At 50.0% G+C, this 14983-nt stretch overlaps 1 protein-coding gene across 1 annotated transcript in view; it reads left to right on the top strand.

The window, feature by feature from the left end:
• Window positions 1-3446: 3446 nt before the first annotated feature.
• Window positions 3447-14983, top strand: part of SEZ6 (seizure related 6 homolog) — a 55163-nt gene continuing 43626 nt past the window's right edge. The window contains exon 1 of the mRNA XM_056865419.1: window positions 3447-3581. The gene's annotated coding sequence lies outside the window, so the exon portion shown is untranslated. The remainder of the gene's footprint in view (window positions 3582-14983) is intronic.

Genomic DNA, 14983 nt, shown 5'->3' with positions numbered 1-14983 from the left:
AACCCTATCCCGGCTGACATTGACTTCACCGTGTCTTTCCTCCTTCCAGGCCTCTCCCCTCAGGAATCTGAGAGACCAAGAAACTCTGATGGGGAGCAGACAGTGCCCCCCACCCCCGATGAGCTGGAGCACGAGGCCCACTTTGTCACCACAGCCCCCACCTTGAAGCTGCTGAACCACCACCCGCTGCTGGAGGATTTCCTTCACGAGGCCATGCTGAAGAAAGACTACCTGCAGCAGATTCCCTTCATGGCCGCCGGCCTGGTCGGCCCGGGGCCCGTCCTGCCTGACGCCGACTTCGCGCTGGCCCCCGCAGGCAACATGGCCGGCCCGGCCCTCTCCGATGCCACCACGGATCCCCCCGTGGCACCCGCAACGATGGCGACTCCCCTGGCCCTGGCGGGCAAAGCGGGAGCAAGCCGGGATTCCGAGAGGCCCCCGGAGATGGCCCATCCGGCGCTGACCACCGATCTGCTGACCACGGCGATGGGGCCTCGAGCCGAGCTGGGCCAGGACGCCCCCCAAACCAGCCCCCCGCTCTTTGAGCACCTGCGGCACCCTTTCACCCCGGCACGGGTCTTTCCCCAGACTGGTCTTCCCAACTCGGACCCAGCTGCTGCATCTGCAGGGTCTGGCAGCAATGAGCACCCCTCCCCTGCCACCCCCACGGCGCAGCCTAAAGCTGTCACCCCCAGCGTCGGGTCTGATGAAAACGAAGAGACGGCAGCAACCACCATCACCACCACCACGGTGATCACCAGCGTGCCGGCAGCAGCTACAGGTGGGTGGGCGGCACCTGAATCCTGGCAACCCGGGAGAGGGTAGGGAAAGGGTGGCCCGGCTGAGCTGATCTTCAAGCATCCTGCCAGATCTTTGCCCAGACTTCTGGCTAGGCAACTCAGATCTAGGGGTTTGCTCTGTCTGAGCGGTTAAGCAAAGTTCTTTTAACTTGCAGCCATTTTAAGCTCTAGAACTCTAAGGTTACAGATTAGCAAGTAAAGTCTAGCCAAGCGTGGTGTAGCGGTTAAGAGCTGTGGTGTGGAGCGGTGGACTCTGATCTGGAGAACCGGGTTTGATTCCCTACTCCTCTTCATGAGCGGCGGAGGCTGATTTGGTGAACTGGATTTGTTTCCCCACTCCTACACATGAAACCAGCTGGGTGACCTTGGACTAGTCACACTCTCTCAGCCCCACCTACCTCACAGGGTGTCTGTTGTGGGGTGAGGAAGGGAAGGTGATTGTAAGCCGGTTTGATTCTTCCTTAAGTGGTAGAGAAAGTCGGCATATAAAAACCAAATCTTCTTCTTCTTCGTGTGTAGGGTTACCAACCTCCAAGCGGAGTAGGGGTTCCAGGTCCCCCGTGGCCACCAGCGGAGATGGGGGGTAGGGTTGCCAGATCCTGGTTGGGAAACTCCTAGAGATTTGGGGATGGAGCCTGGGGAGGACAGGGACCTCAGTAGGGTACAATGCCCCAGAGTCCACCCTCCAACGCATCCATTTTCTCCAGGGAAACTGATCTCTTTAGTCTGGAGATGAGCTGTAATTCCGGGAGATACCCAGGTCCCACCTGGAGGATGTAGGGTTGCCAGCTCTGGGTTGGGAAATACGTGGAGATTTTTGGGGTAGAGCCTGAGCAGAGCGGGGTTTGGTGAGGGGAGGGACTTCAATGCCATAGATAGGGTTGCCAACCTCTAGGTACTAGCTGGAGATCTCCTGCTATTACAACTGATCTCCAGCCGATAGAGATCAGTTAGCCTGGAGAAAAACGGCTGCTTTGGCCATTGGACTCTATGGCATTGAAGTCCCTCCCCTCCCCAAACCCCACCCTCCTCAGGCTCCATCCCAAAAACCTCCCGTCGGTGTCGAAGAGAGACCTGGCAACCCTATTTTATTCTCAGCAATAGTGTCCAGAGAACCAATCAGGAGGTTAAAAACGGATTGGAGCAAAGGGAAAGCCTGGAAAAAAGCGATCAGCGTTAAAATCCACCAGAGGCTTTTCCTTGCCCTAACTAGCTGACATGGAGAATAACCCAGCAGTCCCACTGAAATGAGCAGAGTCAGTTCCTGGCCCAGTTTCCAGCCTTTTTAGTTTGTACAGAGGAATTTCCCCCATGGAGTGCATCCCATGGGTCAGCTGTGACCCATTCGCATCCACAGAGAGCAATCTGTTCCTTGCACCTGGGAGCATCTCTCTTTGTGGTCTCCCTATAATTGCCCCCCCCCCAAAGTTTATTTATTCCCTCCAGAATTTGGGGGCAATGCAAACTTTTCCTTCCATGAATTTGACAATATCTGCAGCAATCCCAGAGTGTGCCTGCAGCAGGCAGCTACTCAGAAAGTAGGGTTGCCAACCTCCAGGTACTAGCTGGAGATCTCCTGCTATTACAACTGATCTCTCTTTTTTTTTAAATAAAATTTTTATTTTTTCCAAATCATTATACATTCCATTTCACATATTAAAAAGTATAATTCTTTAACTTCCCCTCTCCCCCCTCTGATCCTTTAATTTACATTGTTTCTCTCTTTGTATTATTTATCTAATTCAATTATAACAGAAACATCCGTGTCCAATACATCCGCTCTGAATTAGATCAAAATATGTTTGTTAATATCACAGTTAAGTTCATTTCTACAATAATTAGACCATGTCTCCCATTCTTTTGCAAATTCATTATCATCGTTTTGATTTATCGATGCCGTAAGTTTTGCCATTTCTACTAATTCCATCATTTTTTCAATCCACTCCGATTTATTTGGTATATCCGTCATTTTCCATCTCCTGGCATATACCATTCTGGCGGCAGTAGTAGCATACATCAAAAAAGGTCTCTGGTTCACTATGGTATCAGGTATTATACTCAACAGCATCATTTCTGCTGTTTTAGGGATATTTTGTTGTAATACCAGCCTTAATTCATTGTAAATCATGTCCCAGTAATTCTTAGCCTTCTCACATAGCCACCAAACATGATGAAAAGAACCCACTTCTTTTTGACATTTCCAAGAGGTCTACCCTCTGAAGCTACCATTTTATCCAGGGGAACTGACCTCTGCAGTCTGGAGAGCAGCTGTAATTCTGGAAGAACTCCAGGTCCCACCTGGTGGTGGGCAACCCTACCGGTGGGTAGGGTTTCCAGGTCCCTCTTCACCACTGGCAGGAGGTTTTTGGGGTGGAGCTTGAGGAAGGCGGGGTTTGGGGAGGGGAGGGACTTCGATGCCATAGAGTCCAATTGCCAAAGCAGCCATTTTCTCCAGGTGAACTGATCTCTATTGGCTGGAGATCAGTTGTAATAGCAGGAGATCTCCAACTAGTACCTGGAGATTGGCAACCCTACCAGTGGGGGCAACCCTACCAGTGGGGTCACAAAAATCCTGAGGTGGGTCCTGGTGGGATAGTCTGGATATGAAGCCCTCCTTCCTTCTTTGTTCTCTCTTTGTTGCCAGGTCCTTGCAGCTGGAACCTGACTGGCCCCGAAGGCTCGCTGGCCTCCCCACTGCCTTCTGGCATACCCTACGAGGGAAACACCCTGGAATGCATCTACACCATTTCTGTGTATCCTGGTTATGGCGTGGAGATCCGGGTGAGTCACCAACAGAGGGGGACCACAGCAGAGGGGGACCACAGCGGAGGGTGGCAGGATCTGTTTGACAGGCCGCTGAATTTTGTCTACAGCAAAAGCTGGACTGGATTAGGAGAACCAAACTACTCTAGGCCACTTGCAGACTTGACGATAAACCTTAGTTTCTAAACCACAGTTTGATTTAACTCGGGTTTATTAACACAATCTGAATGCAGGCTGTCTAACAAACCGGGGTTTGATGGTAAGTGCTAAACAGGGATTCTAAACAACTGTGTTTGGCTTGTTGAGTGTCTTTCAGCCTACCCATGTTTTTTCTTTACATCCCAGTTCAAAAACCCTGGTTTGTCCAGCAGCTGCACCCCCTTGGGGCTCAGATAAATGAGACATTTGAGTTGCGCCCACAAAAAGCCAGCTGCTGCCCTGTGCAACCTTCATTGGCCTCAGAGCCAAGTGAAAAAGAAAGGGGAGAGCGGCAGTATGATCTTAAACAGAGCTGTACCCTTCCAAGCCCACTGAAGTCAATAGGCTTAGAAGGGTGTCCCTCTGTTTAGGAGTGCAGTGAAAGTCATTCAGCCTAATAAATAAATAAATAAATATTTTTTACTTGCGGCTGATATGCCAGATAAAACAGAAACTGACCATACAGAGTAGATGTTTACAACCAAGGCCGACAAAATTAGGAATCACCCAATTTTACGTTTCCATCGATTAGGGAACATTGAGGTGATGTAGCTTTATTGCTACGGCACAATATTTTGCAACCTGGGTGGTGATTGGCGAGCTGTCTCCCAGCAGAAACCTTCTTTTCCATTCACTCTCATCACTAGAGCCCATTTCCCTAATCAAAGGGTCAATAATATTGAAGCGGGCTGACTTGTAGAGGGGACATCTAAAAAATACATGTTCAATGGTTTCCAGCTCCCCTGTGTTACACAGGCAAAGTCTCTCCACCCTGGGGATCTTCTTAAATCTCCCTTCTAATATGGTAGGGCTGCACATCTGGCCAATGTATAGGCCCTCCTATATGCAGCTGGTGCTAGAATATACCTGGAATGTTGAGGTGCTATAAATGCAGGGGATCTCAAGAGATCCGTTTGACACTCAGTATCTTGGACGCTTTCATTTATAGTTAGTCTAGCTTGGTCCATACCCATTTGCAAAAGTGCTGACGGAGCAAGTCCCAAACTATTTAGTTTATCCCCTATAGCAGTGGTTCCCAACCTGTGGGTCGTGACCCCCTTGGGGGGGTTTTCTGGGGGATTGTCGCTGGTCGCTTTTTCCTTCCTGCCCGCCTTCCAGCAGCTGGGCGGGACCTCCTGAGGGCGGGGGGGGGGCGCCGGCCTCCCGCTCGCCTCCCAGCTCCCCTCCTCCTCCTCCTCTTCCACACGGCCAAGCAGGCAGTTCCTTCCCCGCCCTCCTCTTCCTTCCCCAGTCTGCCCCACTCTTCCTGCCACTGGGATCGCAGGAGGGAGGAGGCAGGGATGGGAGACGACTTCTCTTCTCCATCCCCCTTCTTCCTCCTCCTCCTGCTTTCCTTCCCCGGCTCCTGGGAGGATAGAGTCTTGTTTGGGGGGCTTCCTAGAGGCACCTGGTTGGCCCCTGTGTGAACAGACGGCTGGACTCGATGGGCCTTGGTCTGATCCAGCCGGGCCTTTTCTTATGTTCTTAGGATCTCCTGCGGCAGCGACCTTGCTTTGCCTCCCTTCCCGGAGCTGAGGCGGGGAGAGAAACAACAAGGCCGGGAGGTTGAAGAAAACAAAACAGGCGATAATGGGGAGGGAGACTAAAAGGCGACTGCAGCGTGGTCGCTATTCTGGCCTTCCGGTGTGCCTTTCTTTTGGGCGGCCTGAAAAGTTTGAGAAAAACCGAAAATATTCAGAAGACTATCTAAAATTTGGCTTTACCACCTTGATCAGCAATGGCATAGAGAAGCCACCATGCGTTTCGTGCAATGCTGTTCTCAGTGCTGAATCTATGAAACCTTCAAAACTCAAACGTCACTTAGAGACAAAACACTCAGCCACGAATTGTGAAGCTGGTTACCCAGATGCAAGCACAACCATCGCATTAAATATTAATTAATTATTTAATGAAATTAGTTAATTAAATATTATGTTGGAATTGTATTGTGAAAAATCTATTTTTAATGTGTGTGTTTTTATCCTATTGAAAATGTCATTTTATGGCTTTATGCAAATGTGGCGGAGGTCGCAGGTTACTTGGCAATTGTAAAAGGGGGTCACGACTCGAAAAAGGTTGGGAACCACTGCCCTATAGCAATGATCCATCTTGACCTAAAGGAGTCACTCAGTACCAGTGGCAAGACATTTGGCCTATTTTCTCCTTTAAAAATTCTAACAGCAGAGCAGGGAGCCAGTTTCAAATACAGCTAGAGTATCCCTTATCCAGACATCCCATATCCGGACCAATACGAAAACTGGACCCTTTGAGCCGGTAGGCAGGCAGATCCGTGCTGCCTGCTTTCAATGTTTCCTCTCACCTAAAATAAAATAAAATACAGTGTACACTGCATCGTAGGTGGAGACTGAAAGCCGGCCGTTGTTAGTTAGTTTGTTGTTGCTCTTGTTTAACAGTTGATACAGGTATTCTGGTGAGATAGTTACATCTTTGCTTTCTGTTGGTTCAGTGTACACAAAATTATTAAAAATATTCTTTAAAATTACATTCAGGCAATGTGTACAAAGTGTATATAAAACATAAATGAATTTGGGTCTCATTCCCAAAATACCTTATTATGTATATGCACAAAGTCCAAAATTTTCCAATATATGGAAAGATCTGAAATACGGACCACTTCTGGTCTCAGGCATGAACACATGAAGCTGCCTTATACTGAATCAGACCCTTGGTCCATCAAAGTCAGTATTGTCTACTCAGACCGGCAGCGGCTCTCCAGGGTCTCAGGCAGAAGTCTTCCACATCACCTACTTGCCTAGTCCTTTTAACTGGAGATGCTGGGGATTGAACCTGGGACCTTCTGCATGCAAAGCAGAGGCTCTACCACTGAGCCAGGTCCCTCTTTTCCTCTGGTGGGAGGTTTTCGCATTTACGTGTGTGCGCGCGCGTGTGTCGCCTCGTAAAGGGCCTTTACCTCTTAGTTTGAGTGGTAAAGCGGCCCTTTCCCACTCAAACGAAGAGGTAAAAGGCCCCTCGCGAGGCAGAACTTCCGGTTCTAAACCGGGAGTGCCATGCTCGGTATGCATGCGCGCGTGCACGTTTGCCTGCTGACCCTCAGGTGGTCGGCAGGCAGAGGGGGCAATTGCCAGGGGTTTGCCTGCCACCAGTGGGCGCCTGGCAACCCTACGGGAGGGGGGGTAAATTCAAGGTTTCACTGAAAACGTGAGGTTTAAGGGGAAAATTGAAGGAAGGGGGTATGCCCCTGGGATGACCTGAGTTCACAGGATAAAGGTCAGCAAGGGGGAAGAGGCAGAATCATTTGAAAGCAGGAGGGTAGTGGGCCCTGGCAACTGGGAGAACTGGGCTGACGGTCCTTGGCAAAGGCATCCTGGGAAATGAAGTCTGAGGGTATAGTTGGAGGGCGCACCATCCAGCCCCCTGGTGGATCTAGGTCCATGCCTAGGGTTGCCAACCTCCAGGTACTAGCTGGAGATCTCCTGCTATTACATCTGATCTCCAGCCAATAGAGATCAGTTCACCAGGAGCAAATGGTCGCTTTGGCCATTGGACTCTATGGCATTGAAGTCCCTCCCCTACCCAAACCCCGCCCTCCTCAGGCTCCACTCCAAAACCTTTCACCAGTGGCAAAGAGGGACCTGGCAACTCTATCCATGCCTGACCTCTTGCGACCCCCTTTCCATGGATGTCAGCTTGGGTTTCATGATGGAAGAAAGGCAGGATATACATGTAACTAATCCATATAAAGAGCTAGTGTGGTGTAGTGGTTAAGGTGTCGGACTAGGATCTGGGAAACCCCAGATCTTCGAATCCCCACTCACACCATGGAAGCTTGCTGGGTGACCTTGGTCCCGTCACACATTCTCAGCCTCGACCCTGGCAAGTGTTTGGATGGGACACCTCCAAGGAATACCAGGATCACTACACAGAGGCAGGCAATGGCAAACCACCTCTGAATGTCTCTTGCCTTGAAAACCCTGCAAGGTCACCATAAGTCAGCTGTGACTTGATGGTACTTTCTACCACCACCAGCGTTTGGTTTTATTAAAAGGTAAAAGATAAAGGTCCCCTGTGGAAGCACTGGGTCATTACTGACCCATGGGATGACGTCACATCCCAACTTTTACTAGGCAGACTATGTTTACGGGGTGGTTTGCCATTCCCTTCCCCAGCCATCTTCCCTTTATCCCCAGCAAGCTGGGTACTCAGTTTACCGACCTTGGAAGGATGGAAGGCTGAGTTAACCTTGAGCCGGCTACCTGAAACCAACTTCAGTTGGGATCAAACTCAGGTCTTGAGCAGAGCTTGGACTGCAGTACTGCAGCTTACCACTCTGCGCCACGGGTTTTATTAGAAGGGAAAAAATATTTTCTAGTGCTGTATAGTACATACTAGCCTAAGCCTATCAGATCTCAGAAGCCAAGTAGGGTTGTCCGTGGTTACTAATTGGATGGGAATCCTCCAAGGAATGCCAGGGTCACTACGCAGAGGCAGGCAATGGCAAACCACCTCTGAACATCTCTTGCCTTGAAAACCCTGTGGAGTCACTATAAATCAGATGTGACTTGACGGCAGAAAAAAAATCCATAGGAGCAGAAAGATAAGAATGGGACAAAGTCATGGAGGACTTGAAAGGAAATGAATGTCTGGTGATGTAGAAGAGGTTGGAAATTTGTGGGGGGGTGTTAAAAGGAGTAGGAAGGGGAGTCACAAAAATCAAGCCTCTGCTGGGACATTTTGGCATACTTTGGGATGGACTTTTAAAAAAAAATTTAACTAGCAAATGTCAACATTTCCAAATGAAAAACGACCCCCCAGCAATATAAGATAAGCACCTTTGCAGGAATAGCTGGAGGAGGGTGACAGAAGAGGAAGGGAAAGGAGGGGGGCCCTGCTGGCCCTCCACGTGCCGCTGCGAACCAGGACCTGGCCGGCATTTTAATAAGCACTTACAAATACAGACATCTCATTTCAGGGATGCAGCCAGCCATCCCGGAGTTGAAACACATCACAGCAAATGTCAAATCAATATACGTGGCATTTGGCCGACATTTCAACAATACCTGCTCCCCCCTAGTTCCCCTGGGGCTTCATTAGGGCTGCTGAGAAGAAGGTTTTGCTCGCTCAAGAGCAGGAGGGACAGGGCTCGGCTCAGGTCAGCAAGACCCGCTTCTGTCGCCACACATCTGGCCCAAAGCCTCCTGGGTATAACCTCCGGTGAGCCTGGAAGTTGGGCTGCTGGATGCAACTATGACAAACTGGGGTTGGGGGTTCCTTGGATTCTTAGCCAGACTTTTGCCTGAAGTCAGGTTGGCAGGGAAGAAGAAGAAGAAGAAGAAGAAGAAGAAGAAGAAGAAGAAGAAGAAGAAGAAGAAGAAGAAGAAGAAGAAGAAGAAGAAGAAGAAGAAGAAGAGGAGGAGGAGGAGGAGGAGGAGGAGGAGGAGGAGGAGGAGGAGGAGGAGGAGGAGGAGGAGGAGGAGGAGGAGGAGGAGGAGGAGGAGGAGGAGGAGGAGGAGTGGTACTTGGAAGAGAGACCACCGAGGAAGGCAATGGCAAACTACCTCTGCTTCTCACTTGCCCCGAAAAGCCCCTTGCTGGGGTCACCATACGTTAGCTATAACTTGGCACCACGCACACAAGTTAGTTGGCATCAGTGCATCATAAGAATGCAAGTAGAGCCAGCTGAATCAGTGATCCATCTAGCCAAGCATCCTGTTTCACCCATGCAGGCTTTGAGAGCTTGGCCTCCTCCGGGGCTGGTCTTCCCAGCTGCCTGCTACTTTGCTGGCTCCAGCTGTTTACGGGAGGCTTTGGATGCTTCTTCCTCCAGCTCATTCCTACTCTCAGCTTTCCTTGGCGTCTGTCTCACTGCCTGCTGCCTTTCGCCTCCCCCCACCCTTTTCAGTCTCATCCTTAAAGTACCCAGCCGGCTATCCTGACCTAGGGTTGCCAACCACCAGGTACTAGCTGGAGATCTCCTGCTATTACAACTGATCTCCAGCCGATAGAGATCAGTTCCCCTGGAGAAAATGGCTGCTTTGGCAATTGGGCTCTATGGTATTGAAGTCCCTCCCCTCCCCAAACCCCGCCCTCCTCAGGCTCTGCCCCAAATACCTCCCACCTGTTGCAAAGAAGGACCTGACAACCCTAGTCCTGACCCTGCCCACACGCTGGCATCGGAGATTGCCAGCCACACCATAAATACACACACCAGCACCTGAACAACAAGGGCAAGAAACATGGCAGCTGGTGGCAGAGATGGATGAGAGAGCACAGGTCAGAGGAGCCCTGTTGGAGCCAGGCCAGTCATATGTTCCCAGTAGGCCCACAGCTGGGTCTTAGAGAGCAAAGACCCCATCCGTTGGTCTCCCCCAGCAAATGGCATTGAGAGGTACACTGCCTCAGAACATGGAGGGTCTGTGTATTAATGGATCATTCCAACATCTGGCCAATCCACGTTTAAAGCCGTCTAAGCTAGTTGGCAGGAGGGAAGGTGGCACGGTACAGCCCAGTCTCATCAGATCTCGGAAGCTAAGCAGGGTCAGTACTTGGAAGGGAGACCACCAAGGAAGATTCTGCAGAAGAAGGCAATGGTAAACCACCTCTGCTTCTCACTAGCCTTAGAAACCTACGGTGACCCCTTATGCTGGGGTCACCATACGTTGGCTGAGACTTGATGGCACTTTACGCATGCAAGTTAGTTGGCATCAGTGCGTAAAAAGAACTCAAGCAGAAACTGCTGAATCAGTGATCCGTCTAGTCCAGCATCCTGTTTCACACAGCAGCCAACCCGTTGCCTGGGAGAACAAACAGGCCATAGAGGCCAATGCCTCCCCCTGATGATACTAGCATTGGTATCCAGAGGTTTGCTGTCTATATATATAAAATCACCATGGCTGGTAGCCATAAATGGACCTTTCCTCCATGCATCTGTCTAACTCCCTTTTAAAGCTGTCTCTGCTTGTGCTAGGAGCTCTGTGCAAACTGTGGACATTTGTTTTAGAACAGAAACCCCCTGCCTTGGAAAGAGGGATGGCCCAGGCTACCTTGTCAAATCTCAGAAGCTAAGCAGGGCTGGCTAGTATCTGGCTAGTACTTGGATGGGAGACCACCAAGGAATACCAGGGTCGCTATGCAGAGGCAGGCAGTGACAAACCACCTCTGTTAGTCTCTTGCCTTGAAAATCCTACTGGGTTGCCATAAATCAGCGGTGACTTGATGTCACTTTTCGCACACACATGCTCATGGCCATCACTACATCCACTGGCAGTGAATTCCACACTGTAATCACGCATTGAGTAAAGAAGCATTTTCTTTTGTCCATCCCACACCTATTTCCCAATAACTTCATTGGGTGCCACCCAAATTCTAATATGGGAGAGGAAGAAAAAAGGCCTCTCTGGTTGTTTATGCATGGGAGTTTTACCTGAGGTTCGTTGCTCGCTGGACCCACACTTTCCTATTGGGAATCTATGTGCCAGCAGTCTCCCAGCTCAAATCAAGTCCCTGCCCCTTTAAATGCTGCTTTGTAATTGGCTTACATTGTAGAGCTTACTGTGAGAGAAAATCCCCCCAAAACCCAATTGCTGCATAAAAAAGCATTTTAAGAACAATAAACCAAAAATGGAGCAATCTGAAGGGGTGGGGGGAGAAATCCAAGCCTCTGTTTTAAAAAGCCTTTCTTCTACTCAGAAAGAGCTCCGAGGAAGCAGGAAGCATTTGAATCCCCACCTCTTTACACGCTGCTTTGTAATTGGCTGTGAGAGAAACCAAGCTTGTGTGTCCTGCGCTTTGCCTTATGTAATGTCTACTGGATCTCCCTTCGCCATATGCTTGTTAATCGGCTCAAAGAACTTCAAAAAGTTGGTGAGGCAGAACAGAAGCCATGTTGATTTCCCCTCACTGTTAATTTATCTAGGACAGATGTTAGTCTAACTAGCCCGTAATTTTCTGAATACCCTCTGGACCCCTTTTTAAAAATTGGTGTGACATCTGCCACTTCCCAGTACTCTGGCACAGAAGCCGATTTTAGTGACAAGTTACCAGCAATTTGACATTTGAGTTCCTTAAGAACCCTTGGGTGTATGCCTTCCAGACCTGGAGACTTCTTTGATATCAGTTTACCTAGTAAACTTCATCTCTCGTCACCTCAACTTCAGAACCCCTTCCTCAGAAGAAGAAGAGTTTCTCTACCACTTAATGAAGAGTCAAACTGGCTTACAATCACCTTCCCTTCCCACCCCTACAACAGACACCCTGTGAGGTAGGTGGGGCTGAGAGAGTTCTACGAGAGCGGTGACTACCCCAAGGTCACCCAGCTGGCTTCATGCAGAGGAGAGGGGAAACAAACCCAGTTCTCCAGATCAGCGTCCGTCGCTCATGTGGAGGAGTGGGGAATCAAACCCGGTTCTCCAGATCAGAGTCCACCACTCTTAACCACTACACCCGCTGGCTCTCAGCTGTTCTGCCCCATATTTTCCACAGTGAAAACAGATGCAAAGATTTCCTTTGGTAGGGATTTCCCCATGGAGAGCTGAGAGGGAAGAGGCTCATCAGCCTGGGGGGGGGGGAGACACTTGGTGGGCTTCTGTGTTGGAGGGAAGAGCTTGAGGCTTCCTTTTCCTGCCCAATATCAGCTATGGGAGGCCCTCGACCAGGATCCATTACACATGAATGCACATGAAATTGCCTTATACTGAATTGGACCACTGGTCCATCAAGGTCAGTGTTGTCTACTCAGACTGGCAGCAGCCCTCCCAAGTCTCAGAGAGAGGTCTTTCACATCACCTGCTACCTGGTCCTTTCAACAGGAGATGCCGCAGATTGAACCTGGGACCTTCTGAATGCCAAGCAGATGCTCTACTACTGAGCTATAGCCCCTCCCCTTCCTAGGCATCCTGAAGCTATTTGGTTTGGCCTCGAACCATGAGACGTTTTACTCTTTCCAGTGATGTCTGGTGGCTCATTTGCATGAGCCAGCAGGAAATCCCATGCAGAGTCCAAATTCAGGAAGATCTCCCGCTATGACTTTTTAAATGGTTGTGTCAGTGAGGGGCTCCATTCTATCCCAATGTGCCCCTCCCCCCAAAAAACCTCCCAAATCTTCCAGCACCCACGAACATATTAAGAGTTTGTAAATGTGGCTTTTTGCAAGCAGTTTGAGAAACTGCAGCGTGCCTTTCTTGCCACCAAATTCCTTTTTGGTCCGTCAGTTGGGCGTAGCAAGTTAGAGCCATCTGCGGCATAAGTGAGCTGGGCATGAGCTGCACAAGAGGTGGGGCACCTGCACCAGCCACCTCCTCCTCCTCTGAGCTCCCGGCCCATAAATCACATGGCAACCTGGATGATGCACCCACAGAGATGGATCTCCCACACCAGCCGGCTCTCCCTGTATGGTTCTTTCTCCCCCACCCCCGCACTCACGCTTTCTCCCCTCTACCAATACATCTCTGGCACCTTTGGTGTAATTAGCGCAAAGAGGCTCCTGCCTTCAGCCGTTTATTACCTAGCGGTGCTGTTTAATTACCGTAATTAATATACAATCACCACTTTAATGAGAGACAGCAGCAGAGGCTCGTTTATCAAGATAAGTTACACTGCTGACACCAAGGCAGGACGTGGCCGTTCTGGACCTCGCTGGGGTGGGAAAGAAGTTGGCACACGGTCCCACAAGGCCACGTCCCTGGGATCGGGGCTGAAGGCAAGGCACAGCTCTCCGGCTCGGGACCCCGGACAGTTGTCTCAGCAGAAGCAGAATGCCTTTTCTTCCTCAGGGAGCAATCACAACTCATCTTCATATATCTGCCAAATTATAGGGCAGGAATGTCCATTCCCCCACCCTACCCCCATCGCATTGGGCTGCCAGGCCAGTTTGAGACTAAGGGAAAGAAGAGGAAGGAAGGAAGGAAGGAAGGAAGGAAGGAAGGAAGGAAGGAAGGAAGGAAGGAAGGAAGGAAGGAAGGAAGGAAGGAAGGAAGACCACCTCTTGTTTTTCTAAACACTCAGCCTAGGGTTTTCAACTCTAGGTTGGGAAATTCCTGGATATTTTTGGGTGGAGCTTGGGGAGGGCAGGGTTTGGGGATGAGAAAGATGTCAGAGGGGTATAATGCTATAGAATCCACCCTCCAAAGCAGCCATTTTCTCCAGGGGAACTGATCTCTGTGGTAGAGCATCTGCTTGGCATGCAGAAGGTCCCAGGTTCAATCCCTGGCATCTCCAGTGAAAGGGACTGGGCAAGTAGGTGATGCGAAAGACCTCTGCTTGAGGCTCTGGAGAGCCGCTGCCAGTCTGAGTAGACAATACTGACTTTGATGGACCGAGGGTCTGATTCAGTATAAGGCAACTTCATTGGTAATTCTGACAGATCTCTAGATCCTACCTGGAGGTTGGCAACCCTAAGCAAAGAGGAGGTGGCTGGGGATTCAAATCTCGACCGGGTGCTGAGCCCCAATGGGTGGACCAGCAAAATGGCAGGGGCAAGGAGACAGCATGGTTCTGCCCACTCCTCCGTGCCCTCTCCCCTCCAACCAGTTACGACTGGTTGTCGTAACATCACTTGGGGTTTTTACTGCTGCCTTGGATTGTGCCAAGCAGGAGTGGTGTACACCGGTGCCCTTTTCCATTTCTTCATGTTTGCATGTGTAGTCCCGGTGAGGTTTTTTGTTGTTGCGCTGTCGTCGTCGTTGCTTGAGGTCTTGATTCAGGTGTTTCTTTTATGCCGTTTTTTGGCATCGATCTGTCATTGACACAAAAGTAAAAGGAAAGATTTCCTTTGCGTCGCTTTAATGGGAGAAAATTCAGCGCGAACAAACAGGAAAAGACCTGAACAAATAAATAATAAGGCTTGCAGGTTGGGTTGGTACGAGGGAGGGATGGTAACAGGAGTGGGGATTTTCAAGCTGAGCCAGCAGAGATTTAAAAAATTCAGCAGCAGCCCTAGTGAAGAGGGACTGAGAGCGCCTCTGAGAATGCACAGAGATCCTTCTTTCTTTTTTTTCTCCTGGCTAATCCCAAGCAGCTCCCACAAATATTTCACCGTGGCCGCAGGAACGATGATATCAGTTTAACCAGCCTTGAGCGGCCTAAATAGCCCAGCACAGCCTGAGCTTGTCAGATGTTGGCAGCTAAGCAGGGTTGACCACACTTGGTGGGAGTCCACGAAGGAAGTCCAGGGTCGCTATGCAGAGGCAGGCAATGGCAAACGATTGTCTCTTGCTGGAATACCCCAATGGCACCTTCTTTTTCTT

The sequence above is a fragment of the Euleptes europaea genome, chromosome 19 (assembly GCF_029931775.1).
Source record: "Euleptes europaea isolate rEulEur1 chromosome 19, rEulEur1.hap1, whole genome shotgun sequence".
Lineage (NCBI taxonomy): Eukaryota > Metazoa > Chordata > Lepidosauria > Squamata > Sphaerodactylidae > Euleptes > Euleptes europaea.
Note: the sequence above shows the minus strand (reverse complement) of the source record. Positions and strands in the feature narration are given on the sequence as shown.